General features: G+C 33.1%; 1 protein-coding gene across 4 annotated transcripts in view; it reads right to left on the bottom strand.

Annotated features, from left to right (window-relative positions):
- The window catches only part of LOC139494719 (uncharacterized), a 46,167-nt gene extending 24,669 nt beyond the window's left edge, over positions 1–21,498 (bottom strand). Inside the window, exon 1 of one of the 4 annotated variants that reach the window (XM_071282920.1) lies at positions 21,352–21,498. The gene's annotated coding sequence lies outside the window, so the exon portion shown is untranslated. Of the gene's footprint in view, positions 1–5,333; positions 5,874–21,215 lie in introns of those variants that run through there. The other 3 variants (XM_071282918.1, XM_071282917.1, XM_071282919.1) reach the window with 3 other exon arrangements.
- Between the last annotated feature and the right edge of the window lie 3,732 nt (positions 21,499–25,230).

The following is a 25,230-nucleotide window of genomic DNA, read 5'->3' as shown; positions in this document are numbered from 1 at the left end:
AAGACTTGAGTTGACACTTATGATGAATAGTAGCGTATTCAGTTACATCGACAACAAAAAGTCTCGGATTTTAATGAAATTTATACACATGTTGTCTGTTTACAGTAGTCCTTACAAGTTAGGGTACGCCGAGGTCAATCGTGGATCCGTGAAGATACATGCAAATTTACTTAATACATGGAGAATATGATCCAAATCAGTCATCATTTATATGACTTTGGTATTAAATTGCTATTGTCGGTTTTATATGAGCGAATAAATGGAGATTTTGTATACAATCATTATTTAGACAGGGACGCTGCGGCACAAGAATTAACCAAAGACATCTTAGAGTCAACAAAATGTTTTGTACAAGGGTCAAGTGTCTTTTCAAAATTTCAAGCTCTTACCGTCCAAAAAAGTTCAATAAGATTTAACAGAGACTATCAAAGACTGTAGTTCGAAAACCACTTAGAAAAATTGCTGCCAAATAAAATAGAATGCGGTAGAGGTGACAGAGGAACATATTGGCCTCCGGTCACTCTCACATTTTGATGTATCAATTCATTTATCAGAGGCTATTTGTTTAGCAAGAAATTGAGTGCATATATTGATTAAATGATTGGTTTATGCCGCATCTGCATTGAGGGAGTCCTGAGAGATGTGGCTCTAGATCTTGTCCAAGAAAAAAAAACAAAAAAAAACGTCAGTTTAAAAGTCGAACTTTCGACTCTTATATTGTAAATAAATCAAATCACTAAATGTTTTATTATTATTCAAAGCAAATTGTTAATTGTTCAAATATTTACCCGAAAGACTGAAAACAACAATATACCAAAAAATATCTGTTAAAATTAGTTGTTTGTACTGGACTTAAAAGATTTAGTCGGATATTTATACTATGTTCAAAAAGTACGTAATTAAATGATTTAATCAAAGGAAAAAGGAAAAGCCATTATACATAAAAATACAACTAATCACTATTTATAAAAGTATTTAAGATCTGATAAGAACTTCTTGTATATATGATATAATCTTTCAGAACAGTGGCTTCAATTCTTTGTCGTAGGTTCTATGTCACAGAAAGATTAACGAAAATCGGCTTACGTGAACTAGTTCTTGTAAGCCGATCATGTTATCAAAAGGTTCAGCTAAGATGGTTGACAGTCCATGCATATCTAATTCTGCATCAAGCAATTTGTATATTTGTCGAGCGCCATCTATAGGGTTTCTCAAAAAAGTTAAACTCAACTTCTGAAAATAGATTAACTCCAATCGCAAATTGTTTTCAATTTGTTTTTGTATTGAACTGCTTAGTTGTCTCTTTTGATAAGTTATGAATTGTGTTCGACATGTAAGACCCCCTTTGAAAATTTGAAGGTATAATTGGGTGGCTGACAGAAACAAAAATGTATCTAAACAACAAAAATTTTGTATTGGCATTTCATGTACGAAAGTTCCAATGATCTCGGGGAAACGTAAGACCACTGGAATTAAAATTAAAAGCATGCATGGCAATTATTCAACTTAATGATTGATTGGGTTTGCTTGGTTGCCAGTAACAAATATTTCACAGATATTCAGAATTATAAATATCTAGACATGTCTTGTCATTTGTTCTTTTATCAATTCTAAAAAATAACTTGTTTTTCTCAATGCCCTAAGTGTTTCCATTTTCAACTAAAGAAGGTGTTGAACACAGGCACTTGTCTCAGAAAATAAATTTCCTATATACCTTAATGTTATTTTAAGTTATATAGGATTTTTTTTCTCTGAGACAAGTGCCTGTGGTGTTGAACCTAAATCTTTATACTTTTAATGAAGACATTGCAAATAGCTGGCAATGTCTCAATGAAATATGTCTGATGTTATAAATTTTGAAAGCAAACTGTTTAAAAAAATTCGGCCACGTATAAATAAATGTACAATTAATGTTGTTTTTGCTAATAGTCCTCCAAATATTTAAAATATAAACTTTGATAAATTGGCATGATCTGTTTGGACATAAATATTAAACTTTTGTCAAAATAAAATTAGCTTCGTTTTATCTGTGGGCGAAATGTGATTGATTTTTTGTTTAAATACAATAGAAAAGGACATAAAACGTGCTTTAAATTTAAAATGAAAATATTCAATATTTGGCGAGAAGATTATGTATATTTAATAGCAGATGGGAAAAAGCGAATGTTTAATGTAACATGGTATAAAACTTTAAATTTCTATTATTATTTGCAAATTTAAATTAAAAAAGTTTCGTTCGTTCTTTTCAAACCTCAAATATGTATTGATGCAACACGAAAAGGTTAAAAAATTTAATCAAGGAAATAATTACTTTTTTTTTAAATTAAGATACATATGTAGTTGTGCATATTGAATTTACTGCTAAAATATTTCAGTTTATTGATATTTGAGAAATTCTTTGAAAATGATGCAGTTTGAGTAATTTAATTGATGTAGTTTTAAAGAAAGGTCGATGATTTATTCATTCCTTTTTATTCATCACTGCATGTTTAAAATTTCATCATCTCAATATGAATATTAAAGACAGCAACCCAACGACTAAAGTAAGATACATGAAGACATAATTAACATCCTACCTGTAAATAGATTATATCCATTTTCAGTTAATTAAACATTTAAATCCAATTCTTAATTATCCAAATCTACGTCTTCTTTTAAAAACTGCACTTAAGTTACAAATCTTTGATGAAATAACTGTCAGTTATAAATAAATGTTATCTCCGGTGTTTTACACAAATATGTACAACATTACCATAAAAATAGTTCCCTTATTATTCATCCTATAGTACTTTTGTTAACCCACCTGTAATTAACATACCTGTCTTCACCTGTATAGGTAATTAAGTCTATTATTTAACTAATACTCCACAACAACAAAGAGATTATTGACATAATAGACTTATTAGTAAAAAGGCAATTAACATAATGAAATGGACAAGTTTTTAAAAAGGTGACAAAACCTCGACATCGTATCTGACAGTTCTATAAGTCACATGTCAGTGTTTTGTGTGGGAAAGTATTACTATAGGTTGTTTATTTATGTAGTACTAAATATTTATTTTATTAAATGACAAATGAACAAAAATAGTATTGTACAATTTATGTGTATAATTTCTATAACTTTAATTGTTTGAATATATTTAGATATTTTCGCAGACGAATGACACTTCAAGTCTATTACTGAGGTATGATTTAGTGTGGAAAAAAAGGGGGGGGGGGTAGTAGAAAAAATATTTTGTTGTGGGATACGCCTAAATTTCTACCATTCAAAATGATACAGAATTTAAAAAGTGTTATGAGTTTTAAGGAATACATTACTTGCTATAAGACATTTGTTTTTATCTGTTTTATGAAAGCAATACAGTGCATTATATGTCTCTGATGAAAGTTAGCAATTTTATGTGACAAAATGGTTTGAGACTGTGAGTTATGAACATTTTTTTCATATATTATAAAATGTTTAAGTCATAGCAAAAATATATTAACAATTGTGATGACGAAAAAAAGCAAATTCTTACACTTGAGTAAGGTTGGGAGCCTAACTTATATAACAGACACACCTGCAAAAATATATAAACGAATATTTAAAATTCGTTGAAAAGAAATGTGAAATAAATTAATTAATTTAATAATTAAATCGAATTTTAAAAACGTGTCATGTTTCAACTTACAATGAACCTAAAAGAACCTTTATTGTAATATTTTAATTTTCTCGTGGGCTATGGGATATTAAAACATCACCAGGATGACAAGCACATGTAAAACATAGAACTATTTCTGTGATGTTCTAATGAAATGACATGATCTGTATTCGTATGTAATTTATATGTAATTTATGTTCCTCTGTTCTTTGATCAGTTAAGGAGAAATTATATTTTACAATGTAGTAATGAAGACTACAGCCGTCGGCGTACATGAAGAATTTCCTTGCTTAATTAAAGTCCAGTGGCGAATATTGCAAATTCCATGCAAAAATGCAAGACATTGGTGTAAAATGAAATACTATTTAGATAAGATTTTAAATATTTAATACAAATCAGTTTGCTTTTTTAAACATTCCTATTTTTTAATGTCTCTGTTTCAACTATCAATTTTGCGTTTTATATACAATTCACCACAAATACTATACATATTGCCAATACACAAGCCGGGTATACAAAACAGCTATACATAAGGAGAAACAATTTTTATTATTCTATATATAGTGAAAGGTTTGGGTCTTCAGTTCTATTTGAACTCCTTGTAAAGTAGAAGCCAAATTCACTTGCATGCTTGTTATAGTATTGAGCTTATTAGATACATGTATGTGTTTTTCTCTCATCAAACAAATTTCGTGAATTTTTGTATAGAGATAGACTAAAAAATTCTTTTATATTCTTAATAAAGTGTCAAATCTTCTTTGATGATACAAGTTTTATATTTCTCAATTTGAATTGAAATAAGATCGAGTTTTTATATACCAGTCTTTTTGAGTCTTATTTAGAGACATGTCTCTGGTCTATTCATGTTCCGAATCTTAGAAGAATCCGTACTATTTAACATTAAACTGACAACCTTTTCGGTTTTTGTATTTTTTTCTCAATTAAGTCTTAGATGCATGATTATTTTATTAGTTGTTAGTGGCTTTGAACTAGCTGTCAGATAACTGCGAGTACTCTCAGATCTGTTCATTGTGTCTTTTTGTGTCGGGATGTATAAGTACCCGGCCACCTCCACTTGAATTTTTGTCCATCTGATGAGTTAAGCCTTTTTCAACTGATTTTCATAGTATACGTTCTTATGTTGTACTGTTATACCACTGTCCCAGGTTAGGGGGGATCCCGCTAACATGTTTAACCCCGCCACATTAATCGTTATTTTTTTTTACATAAATAAGGCCGTTAGTTTTCTCGTTTGAATTGTTTTACATTGTCTTATCTTTTATAGCTGACTATGCGGTATGGGCTTTGCTCATTGTTGAAGGCGGCTGGCCGTACGGTGACCTATAATTGTTAATGTCTGTGTCATTTTGGTCTTTTGTTGATAGTTGTCTCATTGGCAATCATACCACATCTTCTTTTTTATAAGTAGACATTTGTAAAATTCATTTTTATACTATTAAATTATTTAGAGTCTGCTTATGCATTTAGAAAACATTCAACTATTTACAACTGTCAAACACCAAAACAAACTAAACTGAATCAGTTAACAAAAATATTTTTACCGTCAAAAACTTACGTTATAGTTGATTAAGAGACTGCTTATACATTTACAAAATATTCAAATTTTTAAAACTACCAAACACCAAAACAAAGTAAATTGAATTTTAGAAAAAATAAACCATAAAAACTTACATTAACTTGGATCTAAATATCATTCATTCCATAACATAGAAAATATCCAAAATATTGTAAGTCACTAACACTGAGTCAATATCTAAACTTTTTTGTTGACGAAATGGATTATAATTTTATAGTTTCCATAATCTGCATTCATAACAAATTACAACAGAAATATCCAACGAAAATACTCCGCCTTTTAAAACACGGAACGAAACAAACAATATAATACTGCCAAGTCAGGTGTTATTTCACCTGTAAAACGAAAATGACAATTTTTACCTGTAACAAAATCTAAATAGGTCTTCATTTATTGTCATAACGGCTATAAGTTATCTCCCCTTGTTTTGTGTACTATTTACTCTATCGCCTTCGAAAGAAAAAAAGCTATTATGCGGCTTTGAACTGTCCAATCAAATCAACGTATTATGAGATAACATTGTTCCGAATGCTAATCCGCGGTGAATATTAGATACGGTCTGAAGACACTGACACGAACTTTTGTCATAAATAATTCCTAACTATTGTGCTAAAAAAATGAATATTTCTCTTTTTAAAAATAAATCTTTTGAAAAATGCTTTTCAAAGGGACATGACTTAAATTTATCAGCGGGATATATTACTCAATAAACAGAAATATAATGAACTTCCAAATGATCAAAGATCGTAATTTGCATACGTTTAACTGTAATACGTTTTTCCTATATTGTAATTTTAAAATAGTCTATTAAAATGTTCAACACAGATCAATATCTGTTACTAATGTGAAAATAGATATGAGTGTTGATACTTGGTGACGAGAAAATTAGACTTTATTATAACCATTACTTAAATACTACCATAGGTAAAAAGTGAAGTTAAGAGTGTAATTTTGGTGGATTTTTAATTTAATTGAACTTTTAATGAATAGAAAGTGGACCAAACTACCCCGATTTAGTACAAAGATAGTTTTATAGGATTAAGTATGCGTTTATAGATCTGATGTCTGTTATTAGTTACCATGTAGTCTATAGTTAGTTAAAAAAAAAGCTGTATTTATAATATATTTCTGATATACTCAAGGATTTGTATACTATATAACTCCTTGATAATATACTATTATAGCTAATTTTTATTTTATGGTCTAGTTTTTTCTCAGGACATTTACTCACTTTATCTAAGCAATTACTTTCGTGACTTTTTATTCTCATCAACAAGAACTATATTCACGGATTAATATTTTTTTCAATGAAAAATTCACACTCATAGCCTCGATTTTTGTGTTATTATGAAATTGGAAAGCAGCAAGGGTTAGCAACGGAACAAACTTTTTACTGAGTTTTGGCTGACAAACTTTTGAACGGTATACTAGTACACGAAATCATCTTTCTTTCAAATATGTGTTAATATGTGTATAGTACAAAGTTGAAATGCTTTATCGGTTAAAATAATCTTCGTTCGTGAGATCGTTACACACGCCGTCGTCATAATTCGACTGATTAATTACCGCTTAACATTCAAGTGGGAAATACAACACGCACATTTAGGGAAAAAAACGTTGCTTTTATACTATACCCATTTTGAACGTCTTTTTTAATCAAGGTCGCCATAAGACGATTATTGTGGCATCCTAGCCGACCACATTTCAGGCTATGAACCGACCAGATATAGCCCTTGTCATTAGTTCGTTTTTTTCGTGTGTTTCGAAGAGAAGCAAATCAACCACTTAGGTGTATTTAGTTTAAACCAAATGTGAAGGGAATATACGAACGGGAGAAAAGTGGGACAATTTCACTCTTCAAAATAAGGGTGAATGTCTTGAGCAAGGCAACACATTAAGACATATGCATTGTATACCTAAGGTGATGTACAGACCATTACGCCTTTTATGTCCAGTGGCAAATATTTCATGCATGATCATGCCGATCTCTGGTAGTAGATAAGTTTCTCATTCTAATTGTTCTGCTTTTGATAGGTTTGTTAAGTGTTTGTAAGACATAAATGATCCATTAATTGCATGAAATATTCGCAACTGGTCACCAAGAACATATCAATTTATGGTTCCCACGAATGTTATTGTAAGCCTTGGAATGGGCCAAACCTATCTTTAAAGTCAATTGGAGTAATACTGCGACTTTCATTTTTTTCATATATATACCGATGCTAGGGTCCATCCGAAAGCACAGCGTAGGACAGTATTTCACAAAGATCAACGATAAAAGCAAGAAGCCATCCGAAGACACAGTGTTGGACAGTATTTCACAAAGATCAACGATAAAAGCTAGAAGCCATCCGAAGACACAGTGTCGGGCAGTATTTCACAAAGATCAACGATAAAAGCTAAAAGCCACCCGAAGACACAGTGTTGGACAGTATTTCACAAAAATCAACGATAAAAGCTAGAAGCCATCCGAAGACACAGTGTCGGACAGTAGTTCACAAAGATCAACGAAAAAAGCTAGAAGCCATCCGAAGACACAGTGTTGGACAGTATTTCACAAAAATCAACGATAAAAGCTAGAAGCCATCCGAAGACACAGTGTTGGACAGTATTTCACAAAGATCAACGATAAAAGCTAAAAGCCACCCGAAGACACAGTGTTGGACAGTATTTCACAAAAATCAACGATAAAAGCTAGAAGCCATCCGAAGACACAGTGTCGGACAGTAGTTCACAAAGATCAACGATAAAAGCTAGAAGCCATCCGAAGACACAGTGTCGGACAGTATTTCACAAAGATCAACGATAAAAGCTAGAAGCCATCCGAAGACACAGTGTTGGACAGTATTTCACAAAGATCAACGATAAAAGCTAGAAGCCATCCGAAGACACAGTGTTGGACAGTATTTCTCAAAGATCAACGATAAAAGCTAAAAGCCACCCGAAGACACAGTGTTGGACAGTATTTCACAAAAATCAACGATAAAAGCTAGAAGCCATCCGAAGACACAGTGTCGGACAGTAGTTCACAAAGATCAACGATAAAAGCTAGAAGCCATCCGAAGACACAGTGTCAGGCAGTATTTCACAAAGATCAACGATAAAAGCTAAAAGCCACCCGAAGACACAGTGTTGGACAGTATTTCACAAAAATCAACGATAAAAGCTAGAAGCCATCCGAAGACACAGTGTCGGACAGTAGTTCACAAAGATCAACGAAAAAAGCTAGAAGCCATCCGAAGACACAGTGTTGGACAGTATTTCACAAATATCAACGATAAAAGCTAGAAGCCATCCGAAGACACAGTGTTGGACAGTATTTCACAAAGATCAACGATAAAAGCTAAAAGCCACCCGAAGACACAGTGTTGGACAGTATTTCACTAAAATCAACGATAAAAACTAGAAGCCATCCGAAGACACAGTGTCGGACAGTAGTTCAAAAAGATCAACGATAAAAGCTAGAAGCCATCCAAAGACACATTGTCGGGCAGTATTTCACAAAGATCAACGATAAAAGCTAGAAGCCATCCGAAGACACAGTGTCGGACAGTATTTCACAAAGATCAACGATAAAAGCTAGAAGCCATCCGAAGACACAGTGTTGGACAGTATTTCACAAAAATCAACGATAAAAGCTAGAAGCCATCCGAAGACACAGTGTCGGACAGTAGTTCACAAAGATCAACGAAATAAGCTAGAAGCCATCCGAAGACACAGTGTTGGACAGTATTTCACAAAAATCAACGATAAAAGCTAGAAGCCATCCGAAGACACAGTGTCGGACAGTAGTTCACAAAGATCAACGAAAAAAGCTAGAAGCCATCCGCAGACACAGTGTTGGACAGTATTTCACAAAGATCAACGATAAAAGCTAAAAGCCACCCGAAGACACAGTGTTGGACAGTATTTCACAAAAATCAACGATAAAAGCTAGAAGCCATCCGAAGACACAGTGTCGGACAGTAGTTCAAAAAGATCAACGATAAAAGCTAGAAGCCATCCAAAGACACAGTGTCGGACAGTAGTTCACAAAGATCAACGATAAAAGCTAGAAGCCATCCGAAGACACAGTGTCGGACAGTATTTCACAAAGATCAACGATAAAAGCTAGAAGCCATCCGAAGACACAGTGTTGGACAGTATTTCACAAAGATCAACGATAAAAGCTAAAAGCCACCCGAAGACACAGTGTTGGACAGTATTTCACAAAAATCAACGATAAAAGCTAGAAGCCATCCGAAGACACAGTGTCGGACAGTAGTTAACAAGGATCAACGAAAAAAGCTAGAAGCCATCCGAAGACACAGTGTTGGACAGTATTTCACAAAGATCAACGATAAAAGCTAAAAGCCACCCGAAGACACAGTGTTGGACAGTATTTCACAAAAATCAACGATAAAAGCTAGAAGCCATCGGAAGACACAGTGTCGGACAGTAGTTCAAAAAGATCAACGATAAAAGCTAGAAGCCATCCAAAGACACAGTGTCGGACAGTAGTTCACAAAGATCAACGATAAAAGCTAGAAGCCATCCGAAGACACAGTGTCGGACAGTATTTCACAAAGATCAACGATAAAAGCTAGAAGCCATCCGAAGACACAGTGTTGGACAGTATTTCACAAAGATCAACGATAAAAGCTAAAAGCCACCCGAAGACACAGTGTTGGACAGTATTTCACAAAAATCAACGATAAAAGCTAGAAGCCATCCGAAGACACAGTGTCGGACAGTAGTTCATAAAGATCAACGAAAAAAGCTAGAAGCCATCCGAAGACACAGTGTTGGACAGTATTTCACAAAGATCACCGATAAAAGCTAGAAGCCATCCGAAGACACATTGTTGGGCAGTATTTCACAAAGATCAACGATAAAAGCTAGAAGCCATCCGAAGACACAGTGTCGGACAGTATTTCACAAAGATCAACGATAAAAGCTAAAAGCCACCCGAAGACACAGTGTTGGACAGTATTTCACAAATATCAACGATAAAAGCTAGAAGCCATCCGAAGACACAGTGTCGGACAGTAGTTCACAAAGATCAACGAAAAAAGCTAGAAGCCATCCGAAGACACAGTGTTGGACAGTATTTCACAAAAATCAACGATAAAAGCTAGAAGCCATTCGAAGAAACATTGTCGGGCAGTAGTTCACAAAGATCAACGATAAAAGCTAGAAGCCATCCGAAGACATAGTGTCGGACAGTAGTTCACAAGGATCAACGATAATGAAAACCTAATACCAGAGACGACATAATTAAGACTTCCATGTATACCATCTGTGTCAACATTTACTTTCCGTTATCTAGTTTTTACTTTGTTAATCCTCTCTGTATACATTCTATATTTGCCTACTTTGTCTCTATCTCCACACAGGATTAATCTTGTCTAGTAACACTTTTATTTACTCTTCATTATAATGTACGATTGGTAAATTGAATCACAATTGATCAAGCTTCTATCATGTCAAGTACGTATTTGGTTTTTAGTTATACTTGAAGTTGATGCATCGAGATCGTTAGTTTGGTTTTATTTGTATATCTTTTTCTCGTGTATTTGTTTAACTGCTATAGTACTCGTTAATGCAATGTTTACTTTCTTTTGAGAGTATCCTAACGCAGAAGTAGCTTACCATGAATCTTTATTTAACAATGACACTTCTGGTAAAATTTAGCCTAATTTACTTTTTATTTGCTTTAAAGTTCTTGTTTTTCAAAAGTACTATTAACCCCGCCACATTTTTATATGGCTTTCCCAAATATTAAGCTTGTAATTGAGTGGTTATAGTTGGTTACTATGTTCCATATTTGTTTTTTTTATTTATTGCTAAAGAACAAACGAGGCCGTTGGTTTTCTCATTTGAATAATTGCACCATTTTTTTCAGGGCCTCATTCAGCAGCATGATTATTTAGAATGTATTGTGTTTGCTTATGGTTGGAGGCCGTACGGTCACTTACAATTGCATTGCTATGACATCCATGTCGGTTATTTAGGGCCTTTTTTTATAGTTATCTTGTCTCTTTGGCGATCATAAAACCCTATATTTTTATAAAGTTAAGCATTAAATGTCATATGCAGAAATAAAAACTAGAACCATCCGGTGTCTTTGAGTAGAGGACTAAGAATAATAGGAGCGAGGGCAACTGTATCTGGTTACATTTGTCAAACAGAAAATCCAGAAAGACGATTTTTTAAAAGACTATCAGAATCTAAGGTCGAATAAGACAAACAACGCAATGAGTAAACCGCAAAACAAACACAAAAAGACAAACCGCCCTGAAGCTTGTAATATTGCACAGAAAGAACTGAAGACTGCTTACAGAAAGCCTAATAAAAACCGCAATATTGAACAAACGCAACTCGATAGAATTATCAATATCAACAGAGTATAAGAAATATAGTATACTCATCTCCATTGCATAAAACCAATATTTTGAAATACCGACCCAGATAACAAAATGGTCATGCCAATGGTAGTAACAATTCTTGAATTTGTGGTCCACTATAAGGACAACAGAAAACTGCACGATGTGTATCCTGAACATTTCCCGCCAAACACAAATAGAAAGAAGAGAGTAAAAAGGATATGTGGTATGATTGCAATTGAGACAACCGTCCAAATAACGTTATGGTAACAATTATAGATCACCGTATAGTGTCTAACGATGAATAAAAACATACCAATTGGCCAAATTGCCAATTCCATATCGTCAGTTATAAAATACCTCGAAATGGCAACTAATATGCACTGCTACATTCCGATTAAACTTCGATACTGTTTACTTCTTTTGATATGATTTAATATATATTTTTATCTTCTCGTGTCACCATATTTATCAAGAGATTATCGTTTAATGCCACGAGAAAACAACGGATTGTATAACAGATAATATTTGACGTTATCTCTGCTGGTAATCACGCATCTTTAACCTGCATTTGAAAAGACCACAAACAAGTGAAGGGAAAGGGCACAGGTATAAACAAAGAGCAAGTGTTGTTATGATTTGTTGTTTGAGAATAATTTAATTTTGGATGAAACGCGTCTTCTGATTGGCTGATAATGATTTTCTATCAGCTCATAGATATAATTTGGGCATGTGACCGTGACGTCATCAACGTTTTTTGTATTCATGATTTACTTCTGCTTAAAATGGAATTTAGAATTAAATTATAAGAAATGACTGTAATATTTTTTCTGTCTATTTGAAATAACATCAAAAATGAGGTGTACACTTTAAATTAACCCGATACGCAAGTAATTCAGTGTGCACCACCTTTTTGATGTTATTTCTTCATACACAGAATATTACAGTCATTCCTCAAATAATATTTATATACAGGTATACACCCATGCGGTGCCAAATATATATAAAAAATCGTATCAGTGTTGTCAAAAAAAAAGTACATTTATGTATATTATGCAAAATACAAGGGCTAAAGAGTAAGGAGCATTGTCTGTACAGTATTTTTTTCCATTGATCGACATAAAGGGGGGGGGGGGGGGGTATAACAGTTTAAGATAATATTCATAATGCCGAACCCAAGTCGGGAGCATCTTATTTTGGGAGTCGTTTTTAAAAAATGAGAGTGGTGTGTACCCTACGTCATTCAGAACGCACGGTCATTCCCATATATACATCTCGCACTCCAAAGTAAAACCCCTCTCAAACACCACGTAAATGGATATTCTGCTGGACAGATGAGACCAAGGTTAAGATATATAGTCCACAATGACAATGTATAGGTATAGTATACACCTGCCTTCAATTATGAATGTTTCCAGGCCTACATTTGACGATAAAATATATCAAATGTAGACAGTTTTCATAGAAGTCCACACGAAAGTAATAACTTCTTCTATAAAAGATAAACTTAAAACCCACATATAATATAGAAATAGTTATTTATTGTCTTAAATAACGATTCAGGATCATTACAGAGACAACAAACAGCTTCTTCCATTGGATTGAATTAAATTCTCTAAATCCCCGAAGTAATTTCCTGTAATGTCAAATATCTTTTGTTTTTATCTGCCAAATTAAGGAAATAAATCTTAATTCCACCGTCGCAACATTTACATAGGAAAGTTTATTGCATTTAAGAGATTAATGTCACCCTACGGACCTAAACTACTGGTATATAAAACAAAATGGAGATTTATATCATTTATTTAGACTTAATCTAACATAATTGTGACCTTTGGTATTCAAGCCAAAAGACAAAACGCAAAAGAGTGCTACAATAGACAATAAAACATGATGTTATATATACAAATACATTGATTCTCAGTAAAATTTAAATTCATCCGTTATAAAATTGAAAATGGAAATTGGGAATGTTTTAAAGAGACAGCAATTGACCAAACGGCAGAAAACAGCCTAATGATTACAATGGATATTTTTCAATTGTCGTAACTACAATCTCTCGTCACCTATTCCTAGAATCTGACCTATCGACATAGACTTATCATCGGCTTTATACTAACACGAGCAACCGACGACGGGTGCCAAATGTGGATTAGGAGGATGTGCTTACTCTTCAGGTGCACGTGAGGTCACACCCGGTTATAAGTGGGGTTCGTGTTGCTTAGTATTATTAAGTTTTCCGGTTATGTTGTTTTTTGTGTACTGTACTGTTGTTGGAGTTTTTGTTGTTGGTCGTTTTGATTTTAGCAATGGCGTTGTCAGTTTTATTTCGATTTATGAGTATCTATCGCATCTCATTAAGCCTGTGAAATACATTATTTGTTTCAATTATCCATGATGTATGAATACTTGTTGGATATAAATTAAAACCGTTACAGCAAAATCAGTTTGGGCATGGGAAGAACGTTTGCTAAGCATTGGATCACCTTCGGGGTCCTTTAAAAGTTGCAGTAAGTTTTTTCCAAGTACAGAGAGGGTGATACTACCTCTACCGTGACTCGCCGTCATATTGAACGTTTCTGTTGGAACTGAATTTGGTTGCGTATTTATATATCATACACAACGGTCGGCAAAACATGTTGGGTTTTTTTGCCGGACGAGAATAGTAAAGGTGACCACATTTCTACCACCAAGCAGTGAATTGACTATGATGGTGAATGCTATATGCGAACTGTTTCAGTTTGAACTCGATTTACATGTAATCCGCGACTTGTTCGAATTCGACAAAACAATGTTATTGGCCTTAGATTACAGACGCGAGTTGAAATTACATTTACCTTGTACATGATACATTGTTTAAAACATGTCTCCTGTATTTGTTTTGATGTTTAAAAATCTATAGAAAATGAATAAATCTTCTTTTAACCCCAATTTCTAACCTAGATAAATTAAAATGATAAAATTAAATGAATATATAAATCAGTATCAATTGATTTCTGTGATTAAAGAGAACATTTAATTGAATTCTTTGAGAAGAATTGAGTAAACGAAGCTGATCGACATGATAAAAAAATAAACATCAAAGAATCAGATTTTTTGTATAATTGATTGTAACTAAAGTGATCAATACTAACTTAATAGAAAATGTATTTCGATGGTTAAATTTTGTGACTCTTGCTTCAATCGTTTATTTTTTTACAGAAATATTATCAATCACCAACCATGTTGTACATCAAATAGCTCTGAGCAGGCTTTTTGTACAAATGATTGTAAATATATAATGTGTTCAATATATTTATCAAGTTATTTAGAAAAAAATATTGTAAATTTAGTGACTATTGCTACTGTCGTAAAATAGATATATTATCAACACCAGCAATGTTGTACAAAATAGAAACATACACGATTGCAATTTGAACACAGCAAAGAATCTGTTTTTTTTTGTATAATTGATCGTAACTTATGTGATCAATACTAACTTAATAGAAAATGTATTCCGAAAAAACTTGATTTTAGTGACTCTTGCTTCAGTCGTTTATTTTTTACAGATATATTATTAATTACCGACCATGTTTTACATCAAACAGCTTTGAGCATCAGGCATAGAAGCATTGAGAATTCCATTCGATAACACCATGAACAGGTTTATTGTAATAATTGTTGTATCTATATAATATGTTCAATATTAACTTAATAAAAAAAGGTATTCCGAAAAACTTGATTGTTAATTTTAGTGACTCTTGCTTCAGTCGCATATTTTATTATCAATTATCCAGCCATGTTTTACATCAAACAGCTTTGAGCAACATAGAAACATGGAGAATTCCATTTGACAACATCATGAGCAGGTTTATTGTTTTATTATATTGGTTGTATCTATATATATAATGTGTTCAATAAAACTTTATAGAAACGGTATTCCGAAAAACTTTATTGTAAAATTTTGTGACTCCTGCTATGGTCAGAAAAAATAGACATATCAATCAGCAATTATCAGCTAATAGAACATGCAGAATGCAATTCGACGACATAAACGATCAGAAGTTTTGTATAATTGATTGTAAATAAAAGTGATCAATATTTTTTTTTACAAAATGTAATAGAAAGAGCAATCGAAAAGATTTGATTGTTATACTCTTACTTCTTTCGTCATAGCATGGAAGTAATATCTAAATATTACTTCCATGGTCATAGTATACCTCAGATAGACACCAATAACCAAAATGGTGTACATCATAGAAACAAAACTGACTCATAAAAACCATAGCCGATGTAAAATGCAATTCGAAGGCAGACCAGATGACATGTTTTTCCAGCAAAAGTAAAATCACAAAAATTTTTAACTCCGAGGAAAATTCAAAACGGAAAGTCCCTAATTAAATGGCAAAATCAAATGATAAAACACATCAAACGAATGGACAACAACTTTCCGTTTATATGCATCACCTTAACATGACTTTGTGGTTGCGAGATTCAGGATATTGTGTTTCCCGTCGTTATTTACATCGTCTAAAGATAAAGGGTATACTTCTAAAGGATGATATACACTTTGAGCCAAAATACCTTAAGTTGAAGTTATTACTTGAAAGCTTTATACTTGTTATACAAGCAAAAAAGTACGACCTCTGCCGCGTCTGATATGTAACACGGGACCACAGTGACAACGTTCGTGGTGGCAGGAGACGAAAATTGATCAAAACGACAATTAAAAGCTTTCACAAAAAAATGGAGCAGCATTGACTCACAGGAGAACACCCCAGAAGCCAACTTCCGAAGCAAGGTTATCGGCTCTCCGAACTTTCCCGAGGTCATGCGTTGATTGCATTCGTCTCAACTCGGCCGATTCCGTACCCTCATCTAACAGGAAACTAGCGAATTCTACCAAGGATTGCCGAATGGCCTTCAGTGTCGAGTTTATGAGATTCGCTCCTTGCTTGGAATTTGCATAGAATTGTATAAACCAAACTAGGGGTATTGAATTAAAATTTAAAGAAATATGTCGTCACACTTGGCTTTAATATTTTCATGCTTAATATTATTCCACTCAAATGATCACCGAGGACGAAACATGTCCGGATTTTAACATGACCAAGGCCGTGTATACACTTTATACAATTGAATATAGTAAATTCTCTACAGTGGGGGGTAATGTGAACAAAAGCTGCCAAGAACATGCTTAAAATTTAGGCAACCTAATTATTCATTGCTTTCAACAAAACCATAGTTTTATTCATATACTAGCTTGTAATAGTTTAAATATGTGCTAATATCTATGGATATGATGAAAATTTACGATCTTTTGAGAACAAAATATCTTTTCAAGAAAAATATTTTACTAAATATTACATGCTCACATTAATGTGTACCGATACAGGCTACAAGTTTCCTCCTTTATACGTAGTAGCTCGTGGTGGTGCTCCTTATTAAAGGAGGCTCATACGGAGATAAGAAGAAGTATTGACCCTAGGGTTTTGAGTAAACAGTGATAAACAACAAAAGCATTAAAACATTACAATCTGCAGCGATAGATTTATTTGCAATCTCGACAGTTTTAGAATAATACGATTTCTAAAGAGAAATCAATATACTATCATTAGAAAGATAATACGAAAACACTAGTAATAACTCTCGGGACTCTAAATTAAGACATGGTGAAAGCTCTAGTTGGAGAATTTTGGCAATATCTGTTATATAGATATAATAAGTTGTACGAGTTTGATGCATGTTTTCCATTTTAAGTACTGCATGGACTAACGGATATTTTCACGTCGAAAGAGCAGATACTTTAAAATTAAAAAAAAAATCGGTAAGACACAGAAATGCAAGAAACATGTTCATGTTGTAAAACATATCACTACAAAACCACTATATCAACATTTTTATTTCATTTAGGCCAAATAAAAGAATTAAGTACAATTTTTCTTATCAATAAACACTTAATTTCTAAACCGCAAGCAAATTTTCGTTTGAACTGACATGCCCTTTGAAAAGAAATTCTATCACGAAGCTTGTTTACCAGCCTGAAACAACTAACCAACAAAACGTTCTTTTGTCCTTGATTTTTACATCAGTTCATCCGTGCGCTTTGTTTTGTTAAATCGGTGTCATTTTCATCCCATTAACAGACAGACTGATAATATTTATAAAATATTCATCTCTTGTTCCAAACATTTTTGTCAGCTAATATTGTTCAACCATAAATAATATTCTTTTGTTGTTTATAATGAAATTTTCCCACAAGTATTTCCGCGGCTTTTTAAGTACATTATTTAAACCCGAGATTTAAAAGCCTTATTTGTTACAATGATTCCCTGTATGTATATGGTTTCAATCATAGACCAATGTAATATGAAAAACGAAAACGAAAAATTTGATACTTATTTCCCTGTGCGTGGCAGGTGTTACTTATAAAACCTTCATCGCGTGTTCGTTCGAGGCAAACAGTTCGAAGGCAAAAAGATAAATTGTTGTGTAGATAGAAAAGCGAAAATTAATTTGCCTGAAGGAGTTGTTATATAAGCTTATGAAATGGACCCCTGATATTTTGTTTGAGGATGAAAAAGAGAGGCGCATGTTTTTTTTTATATAAATGTTTTGCTGCTCATTTTTTTTTTAAGAAATACAGTTTATGAAGGGAAGTAAAAAAAATAATTTAGTTCCATTCAAAATTTGGAATATGAATAAATTGAACAACGATGCATATTGTTTTGTATGCTGATTATAAAATAAGAATTTAAGGTATACTTGCCAATAAGAAAACTCTCTACCAAAGACAAAGTGACGAAGAAGTTAATAACTACAATATGTCAACGTACCCCCGCTTTACAATGAGAAAACCCCATACCGCATATAAAAGACACATATATGACAAATATTTAAAATAATTTAGTGAAATGATTCTAACAGTAAAAGAAAAATACGACCGTATGCATTGCCAAGATAAAGGTATCGAAATATTGATGAGTTCATTATAAAGATAAGGATATGTGGAATGATTGCCAATACGACAACTCTCAAATGAAGAGTGATGGTTGTTTATGTGTATTTTTATGCATTTTCGGAACGAGAACATTTTATTGCGAGTGTTCTGTTACCAAACCGACATGTTGAGTCGAGTTTTTAACTTACTATAGTTCAAAAGGTAACAGTCTGCAGGAATGTATGTTAGTAATACCTTACCGGACACGTTGGACTCCAATACGATCCGTTTTTGTTTTTACTCCTAATTGATGCGTGCCCGAAACCACGATACCACCGGTTCTGTGTAAATAACGTGGGTATTATCAATTATATGTCACCGACCGTCCTCCCTCAATGAGCGAAATACATGCCGTATACAGCTTAAAACTGTCCTGATATGACAAAATGTGAATCAATTCAAACGAGAAAATCAGCGGTCTGCTTATGACAAACTAAACATAGATATTACAGATAGCAACCAGAGAACGTTTGCCTCTCAATATCTTGCGTTAATTCTATATATCACACATGCAGGCGTTTTTTGCAAAACTTAAAGCTTATATTTAAAGCTATAGTTTTTGTTGCTGTTTTAGAAAACAATGACTTATAATTGGTCTTAACACTTTATCTAAAGTTTGACAATTATCAGGATCAGTTTAAGTAAAGTCACACATTTTCAAGTTGTGTCCCAAGCCTTATTGAATGTGACCGTGCATACACATTATACCACAGTAACACGGACATACAGTGTGCATTTAATTCAAATCCTGCCATCAAGTCTAAGTAGCCATTTTATATAACCATGACTGCGTGATAAGAATATCCACGGGTGTTGATATGCATAACTTATAAAGGTTAATATATGGACCATTGTATGCACTGGATGCTACTGGGAGCCTGAATTAAGGTGTGTAACAATTACAAACCATACACATATTCATTACAATCCCGTATTCGTGTCCTTCCGACCATCATAGGTGTTGTTTGTTAAAACTAATCAAAGGAGTAATATTAATACACTGTTCCGTCAAATGCAAAAAATAAACTTGTTTTGCTTTTAAAAGTCTCATCGCATGTGACAATCAGTGTCATAGGAGTCAATCTTATAACCACACTCTTGTTAAACTATGTTCAAGGAAGGGATTTCAATTTAAAAGATTTGTTTTATTTCGACATACATGTAGCCTCATTAGTAAATAGTTAGAAAAATAAAGATTTTTAAAATAACAACAACGCGAGGTCTAAAACAGAGCTCTCGAGACAGATAAATCGTAGAGTGCATGTCTGTGACAATTCTTTACATACATGTAATGTACTAAAATTATATGATAAATAAACAGAAAGATTAGGAACTATTTTACTTGATACGCTAAACTATTATAATTGGTTGTTGATTGCTTAAAGTAAATTTGAAAACAGTGGCTTGCATGGTTGATATCTTTATTTTCTTTTTGGAGGTAAAACCCGCGTTTCCTCTATATGATCCGGTAGCGGCCAAAAGCCAAGAGCATGATATAGAGAATCAAAGAGAAATATGACTGACATTTTGAAACATAAAACGCAAAATGAAATCAAATCACAAACAGAGAAAAAAGCAAAAAGCCTTCTTTTGTAGAAAAATACTTTATTTAGTATAACTAATTAGATTATAAGCCGAGAATATATAAATTAAAAGTTCACTTATATCAAATCAGTTCCAATGCAATAACTTTTAAACTAGAAAGGGTGTTTTTTTTATAGTTTATATAAGGATAGACAGATGCTTTGGCTGCTTTTATATTTTAGGAAGACATATGTTATATGGAATCATGTACACACGGTTTTTGATAGTGATTTTCAATGAAAAGCACATACATGTTTAGATCATTCTACAGAGAAAGGTTCTTAATACTGTGTATTCCTTATAAATCATTATCACAATGGCATAGATTCAATTAAATTTCAAGTATTTTTGTAATGCTGACCGTTCCTTTAAAGAACTTGTAATCGACCAAGCAGACAATAAGTGATTATACTCACAAACAACCAGTAATAAACAGATTATTTCGTGCATATTTATTATCATAATTCCTCACAGTTTTCATTTGACTGGTCTTGAAGATTATAGGTTGATCAGGTCAAACCTATATATCCTCTTAAAATGATTGAGAGGTCCATTTAGTTTGTCCTGGTGCATATGTCGATTCTCCAATACAACATACCCTCATCAATACGAGTTATAGTTGTAGGCGTAGGTTGATCTCACTCAGAAAAAAACTCTCCCTCTTCATGAGATAGTTTTATAGATAAGCGTAGGTCACTTCTGCTGAAACAAACATACCCTCTTCAAGAGAAAGGGTTGTTAGCGTAGGTCGATCCTGCTCAGATAAACACACTCTCTTCAAACGATAAAGTTGTCAGCGTAGGTCAATCCTGCTCAGACCCCCACACCCTATTTTAGTTATAAGGATAACCACTATATGGCCTAAAGCGTACTTGGATTGCACTCAAACAAACAGATATTTATTCTGCAGGCAGGTTAAGTGCGAACAGGGTAATGAAATGCAAGAAGACAGATTGAAGATAGTATATATCCCGACACCTTTTAATATAACAGATTTTGCATATAGATAAAATACCATACGTTTTAAAATATAAAATACAACAACTTACTTGAAACATTGACCTTTAACACACAGTGACTGATAGAAATCGACAGCAACAAGTATTTCTCAAAATGTCTTAAGTTGTGTAAAATACCTCGAATCCATTAAAGTAAATAAATATAAATAAACGTGTTTATCCATACCTGTCTTCTTTGATCTTCAAATCAACAGGTAGCAAAACATGTCAAGTAAAGATTGAAATGGATAGATTGACGTCCTTGATGTAACGTTAAGAGATACTTGCCAAAATAATACCTGCAAAGATTTGGGATTGATAATATCATAGGTCTGAGGAAATTTGTTTAAAAACATTGATATTTTAACAAAATAAAATTTAAAAAAAATTATATTTCATTTCTAAACACTAGCTCGGATAATTTCATTTTTTTTCTGTGTAGGGGCGTTCTAGAAATTGACATAATATGTGGACCAGTCGAAATAATGATCTATGACAAATGTACTAATGTCAGTCTTTCTAATTGTAAACGTCCCATTCTTGAGTTGAAACCCTTTACCGCAGCATCATTTAGCTATGATGTACCACAACACGTTCTCATCTCGGGATAAAAATGTTATATGAGGATGACCATTTATTGACTTATAACCGACAATGCATACTAGTACCCTATAACCGAGCACGTGGGTCGATTTGTAAGAGATCCATGCGATTGTTTCAGTTTCTTACCAGTGTTTTTGGTTTGTTTTGCTTGTTTTGCTGGAGGACCTGCAATTTTGGTTTTGAACCGGAACACCGGTTCACAATCTTAAAATGTAACATAACTAACGTTTAGAATTCTGCTTTGAAGTATATACATGAAGTTCTCCAAAAAATAATTATGGCATATTTGTGTTTGTGTATACATTGTATTTAACCTGCATTAAACTGTAACAACTTGATAACAAATGTTATCTTCCTGTTTTAAAATAAACCACTCAAGAGAAAGTAAATACAAATCTCGACTAGTTTTCTCACATCTGTTCTAGTGTTTAAATATATGTTAATGAAATCAATCGTTAAATATCAACATTTAATAATATAAAAGTTTTAAATCCGCATTTTATTACGCTAGGTTTCACGGATTTTAAATTCGTGATAATTTTTATCTTTTCTTTGATCTTACACCTGTAGATACCCTGTAGGTAAAGGTAAGACCCGTATGTTAGGTACGGGTTATTGCTTTTTTGACTGGAGCACAATCTGTGTATTGAAAAATATAATATGTAATTCATGCGTGACGTAATTAAGTCTAGTAAAGATCTGATAAAATCAGGTAATTTATGACAGGTATATGAAAGGGTGTCATGGCGGTGCACTTTGTGGATATGCATCATTCAGAAAAAAAGTTTCTTTGTACTATATTTGCATTTTTGTGGTCTTTAAGGATTTTTCTTGTTGTCTTTGTAAGCATGCAGTTTGACGATTAATTAGTCAATGCTTAATAGGCGTAAACATTATATTATTGTGTTGTGCACTGCAGCAAATACAGGAATGACAAAAGTCATGCTCTACAGCAAGCGATGACATGATCTCCATGCAATAAAAATAACCATGCACTTACCAATGAACTTAGGGGTTTAATTCTCAAAAGGTACCAAACTAAATCATTTATTATTAATTTTATAAAGGGGGTTCTCACAATTAAATCACTTATACCACCCATGTAAGTGAAAAAGAAAGATATTTAGTACGTTCAGTCCATTTTCTAATTCTTTTGTAAGTTATACGTTTTTTTAACGACCTTTAGGGAGCTACCATTTGATTTTTAAGGGGGGGGGGGGGTCTAGGATGAAAAATTTTGTCCTGCTTATTTTGTTTTAGCTGTAATCTCAGTCCTGCCTTTTTATTTTTCACTCTGTTCGGTCCTGCTTTTTTTTTTTAGTTTATCCTGACTTTTTTTTTACCTAAATTGTCCCCCCCCATAAAAATCAAATGGTAGTCACTAAGTGAAAAAGAAAGATATTTAGTATACGTTCAGTCCATTTTCTAATTCTTTTGTAAGTTATAAGGTTTTTTCTAACGACCTTTACAACCCATGAGTTTTTTTTGCGGTCGGCTTGGACCAAGTAGAGGAAATGGAGAAACATATACAAAAACTTTATTGCCATACTCCTTCACATTGGTGATAGATTAAAAGTTATAAATTTGATTTTCACAGTTGAGAACAACTAATTTAAATGTACTATTCACAGCTGACTCTGATAGTAAAACCATTAAAGAAACACTAAAAATTCTTTTCCAGCCGCTGTGGTCCAAAATCTTTAACTTTTATGTACGTTTATTAGTTATTTGTACTAAAACGAAATTTTCGAGACTCAAATTAAAGCGATTTTAAAAGAACACCTGTGATTTCAATTCCAATGTGCAAACAAAACTGATGCGCTACACAAAAGATACTTGAAACACTTTTTATGACATTAAACTGCACAAAAGGCCGTATCTTCATTTCTGTTGATCTAAACTTTCTCTTATCGCATTTATTTATTGTTATATGATGCCATCCCGGACTCCAACTGAATATAAATAAAGGGTTTTTACATTACATTTTGGAAATCTTCAACTTAATTACTCTCCATTGGTTGATGACGATGACTAATTGCGGTTAAACGTCCAGTGGCAAATATGTAATTTATGTCATGATAGGAAAATGATGATGAGATATGAAGCTTTCTTTCTACAAGACCGATACGCGTAGTTGGATTGTTACTGTGCTAGTTCACAAGGTCACAGTCCACGCTAAAACATGTCGCTCCGACCTAACCAGTCTTTGCTCTAACTTCTATATTATATGCAGCGTAGGGGCATAACTAATTTTCAGGTCTATGGTTTGACCCTGCTGGGGATGGACCCAATTTCCTCCAGCACTCGAAGCCAGCACACAACCACAAGATCGCTGTGCCCGTTTTTGAATATAACGTTGGTTGACCAATGTCTATTTACCGGGTAATTTTGAATGGCAACTTATTTCTCGTAATCAATGACATGATAAAATAGGATAATATATATACAAAGATACTTATTTTTACAAATCTCTGCAAATATTGTACTATTTCGGTATTAAAATATCCATTATACATGCGTTTTGGTCAATGAATTTTCTTTTAGAAAGTATATTTTATTAAAACGTAATTCTAATGCAATATCTGCAATTAAAGTGCTATTGGGAATTCAAGATGGTCGCCATAGAAAAAGTAAACATTCGTCTATGAACAGTTGTTTCGCCATAAAAGGATTATAAGGTGATGATGTTTTTGGCAAATAACGGTACGGTTGATGAAGTTTTTGAAACTAAATTGGTCATTATTAACAGATTTTCTAGGTTGATAAATTTGTATTTGGAATTCAAGATGGTCGCTATTATATTATAGTTTCAAATTGCAATCTTATAGTCAACACATATATTTTTATTAAATAGTCGTTAAAGAAGTTGTAACTACAATTCTTTTAGATACTACAGTCTGGAGTTAAAGTTATATGGCCAAGCCGTAATATACTCTTTAGTACTTGGTTAGTTGCATTTATCAACTTTTATAACTAAAAACAAGAAGGTAAAGTAATATTGCCAATCACACGACTATCCATAAGAGACCAAAATGACACAAATATGTGCCACTATAGGTCACTATACGGCCTTCAACAATGAGTTAAACCTATACCGCATAGACAGCTATACAATCTTTACACGATCATCTTCATGGATTCATATCATTCATTGAATATTTAATGTCAATTCCGATCCAAATAGATAATGACCATGATGATGTATGGCTCAACTTATGTGATCCCTGGGAAATGTGCATGCATTCATCATGCTTTATAATAATAGACGGTAGATCGTTGAAAGACCCCTTCCGTTATTATTGAAAACCTATTTTTCTGCATTGACAATAATATCTTCGTGTAAATTAGATACAGCAAATTTGGCATGCAGTCAAAGAGTATCCAACACATATAAATATGTTAAGGAATGAAATGAGTCCCCTATCACAGCCCGTCACCCCCCTTCTCCCCCCCCCCCCACACA

Source organism: Mytilus edulis, chromosome 11 (genome assembly GCF_963676685.1).
Source record: "Mytilus edulis chromosome 11, xbMytEdul2.2, whole genome shotgun sequence".
NCBI classification, from domain to species: domain Eukaryota; kingdom Metazoa; phylum Mollusca; class Bivalvia; order Mytilida; family Mytilidae; genus Mytilus; species Mytilus edulis.
Note: the sequence above shows the minus strand (reverse complement) of the source record. Positions and strands in the feature narration are given on the sequence as shown.